This window comes from Athene cunicularia (genome assembly GCF_003259725.1).
Source record: "Athene cunicularia isolate RWA chromosome 5 unlocalized genomic scaffold, athCun1 chr5_part1, whole genome shotgun sequence".
In the NCBI taxonomy this organism is placed as follows: domain Eukaryota; kingdom Metazoa; phylum Chordata; class Aves; order Strigiformes; family Strigidae; genus Athene; species Athene cunicularia.
The window spans coordinates 39184100-39187830 of record NW_020799101.1 but is presented as its reverse complement, the minus strand read 5'-3'; positions in this window follow the sequence as shown (position 1 = coordinate 39187830).

The following is a 3731-nucleotide window of genomic DNA, read 5'->3' as shown; positions in this document are numbered from 1 at the left end:
GGGGGGGGGGGGGGGGGGGGGGGGGGGGGGGGGGGGGGGGGGGGGGGTGTCTCACCAGAATGGAGTAGAGGGGTAGAACCACCTCCCTTGACCTGCTAGCCATGCTGCTTTTGGTGCTTAGGATATGGCTGGCTTTCATGGAAGGCAGTATCTCTGCTGGAAAAAAAACTAAAGACTTACTCTGTAAGTAAAAAGAGCAGGCACCAGTATCTTAGGCAGCCATATGTTCAGCAAAAAGATGTCACTGTTCTATATAAAGCAGCTGGGCCTAGCCATGGTCTACAACTAGTAGCTTCCCTGACCCACTTCCAGCATTTAGATTACCTTAAGAGACAATTTAAAATGTACAGTTCCCCCTGACATTACATGTGAGACTGTAGTTGCTGTAGTTACCACAATGATGGCAAGCAATTGCAAATGGAAAGAGGAAGCGACTGTGAATGGAAAGAAGGTGGTCTTACAGACAATACTGAGGTAGACCACAACATGAGCATATGTGCACATTTTGGATCAGCTAGGGAGAAAAAAAAAATCTTACTCTCGCTATATTACATTTTCCACAGTTCACATACACTGTTGAAGCAAAAGTGCTCAAAAGACACGAGTCTAATAGCACTCCCCTCCACCTGTAATGGCAAGAAAAGCATTGGAACTGTTGACTTCTTCAGTACAAAGAAGATTAAATCTATCTGACTGATGTCACATGTGCTACTGAACAGTCAACAACGGAGCTGGAACTAAGGTCGTGTTCATCACCTTGCTTTAGAGGATGATGTACAAGGGTAAATATTTTAGCAGTAACAGATTTAGGAAATAGTTTGAGATTGAATGCAATTCATTCCCCCATCAGAAAGAGCATTTTTACTTTCTGTTAATTACAACTCTTTCCATGCAGCCTGCATATCTCCCTTCAACTAATAAAAGTTTAGTAAATGCAGTACTGACTGTTAATATTTCAAATAATTTATAAACATACTAGGTAAGTAAAAATAATCATCATTTTGCAGCTTGCAGGAAAACCAAGGAAAAGAGAGAGGATGTCCGAGTTTCCTGCTTCTATGCTCGTCTCAGATCGAAACTGTTAACTGCTTGAAGAAAAAAAAAAAAAGTGAAATCCAAACTCACTTGTACTGCTGTAACAAGGTTTTATTTACAGGAAACATTAGGCTTTCCTAATATGTTCATCTGCTTTGTTTAGCCAAAGAAATATACCATTTTTGCATTTACTCTCCTTGTACAAATTATGAACTTCAGCCTCCAATATCCTTCCTAATCAAGGAAGAATAGCATCAGAAGCATCCAGTTAAAATAACTACTTCCACATCTCTACTCTTTCTGCTATTGAATTTTAGCATTACCTACACGTAAACCTATCCATGTTATCTTTTTACCCTTCAGCTGTGAAACTGAGGTCCCACTTTCCAGATACTGATCACAGGTCACTTTATTCAGTTCCTTGCTGCAGACTCTGGAGTTTCATGCTCAAGCTAATCAGGAAGAGTGCAGAAGATGGATTTTAATATTAAGGCCAAAATTAAAAGAGGTCCTTTTTATGTCTGCAGCTTGTTTTGCATTTCAAGCATGAGAGGTCATTCCAAACGTGCTAGGCAGCATCTCAGGGTACAGGGGTCAGATTGTTTCTAGGCTGTGCAACATTTTAAATGTTTTAAGGGTGGAACAGAGTTCTAGGTCACAGCTCCAGAATCACTGGCTGAAAACTATCTACTACAGTGGTGAAAGAGTATGGTCTTTATAAAAATGTGACTAATCACTGGGATCCTGGATTCTTATGGCTCATCTGCTCCAACCAGTGCAAGTTCCTCTCTTTCTTCAGTATATGCTATGTTACTCCCATGGAAAACAGTAAAACTTGTTTTCAAGGAGCAGCTGGAATTGATTTTTGACATAAAACAAAACCAAATTTATGGTTATAAGTAGGGCATTTAAAAGAGGAAATTAAATTTACACTTCCTATTACAGGAGCAGTAGTGCTGCACTTTGTCTAAGAGAAGTAGGAAACAGTGGGGGATGAAAGTTTATGCTTTATGCAGAAAGGAGTAACTAGCACAACTTTGTATGTTTTGTAATATTTTAAATAAGAGTAGCCTTCAGGTATTTTTTTTTTAACACCACAGAATGAATAATTACATCTTGTTTTTTCTTCCTTATACTCTTTAATCGCTTCCTCTCGCACATTACCAGCCTAAATACAGCCACTTAGAAGCAGATAGATCCCTTAGATACTAAACTCTCATTGATTTATTCCTTGGCTCCCCATGAATAGTACTGTGATATTTAAAAGTTTCTACCTTGTATGTATTAAACATATACACTATCCAGGATTATTTTCACTGTGAAGGCATTTGTTTCAGCAAAAGTTTATTCCTATAGATGTCAGTCTACTTAGTTAATATTTCCTGCAATACTGAATGAAAATACATAATTGTAATAGTATGAAAGAGAACAAGGAAGGCAGTTATTTGCCAATCATCAGTCATTCATCATTACTAAACTACATACAAGAGAAATAGATAAACATACACAAATACACAAAAAATATACACAAATATATATACTAGAACAAAAGTCCTCCAGCAATACACCTGATTTCAGACAGGGCCTCGGTCACTCCTAGTGTTAGGAACTTCCCTGATGCCTTATTTCTGTGGTAATTGGTCCTGCTGACTCAGTTTTGTGAAACTGTGATACTTGATGATCACTGCTGTCTACGTGGATATCCAGCTATGTAATTTGGCTCCCTCTCAAAATTCTTTGTACACAACCAAACCAGGGTACCAAACAACAGGGCACGTTGTGCTGCCTGTCTATGGTCATCAACATGCAAAGTCCACTGAAGCGAAACAGTGCGTCTCCTTTCTCCAACGAGGTAACTATTAGCATTTGACCCAAGCATCCAGCCCAAAACTCTGGTTACTCTAGAAGAGAATTTGTTTCTGGCAACATGCGCTGGCTATGATACAACAAAAATATTTTTGCATGTTACCTAAATCACATACTTTTGAAAACATGTACAGCCAATGAAACATAACTTGTCCTTTCCTTGTAGTACCCTGCCCTTTCAAGCCAGTACCACAAGCCAAAATCTCCCTGGAGCCGTTGCTGCCCGAGGTTGCTTCCTCACCCACCGTGCAGCTTCTTTGCCTCTCTCTGCATCCCCTGCCTGTTCCCATAGCTCTAGCTTCTGACCGCGAACCCGCCATTTTTTTGGCAGGTATAGGCCTCTGCTTCAGGTCTGCAGTCTCTGGAGGACTAAATAAAGGGCAGCAGTTCGCCCACTGCCCGTAGCTACCGTCGCGAAAAGGGAAAAAGGGCGGTAGTAGCAGTGACCCGTAGCGCTCCTTGCCGAGGCTGGGCTTGGAAGCGAGCTGAGCGCCCAGCTCTCTTGGGCGGGCACCACGACCCACTTGCTCGCCAGGCCGGGGAGCAGCCACTTGGTCGCTCCCCAGGTGGTGAAAGGGGAGCGCTTCGCTGCGAATTTCATCCCCCGAGCACCTGCTGGCGGCTATTTACGCTCCCGCAGCTCCGCCCGTCCAGGTCCGCGGGGCAGAAAAAAAGCAAAGCGAAAAGAAAAACCTGAGGGGACAGTGAAAGGGCTGGGAGCGCTGCGGCCCCCCCAGGGCTGCCCTCGGGGCCGGGAGCGCCGCCTCACGGCACGGCCACCGGGACAGCGCCCTCCGCCGCCCCGGTAACGTCCCTGCTCCGTCCCGGGA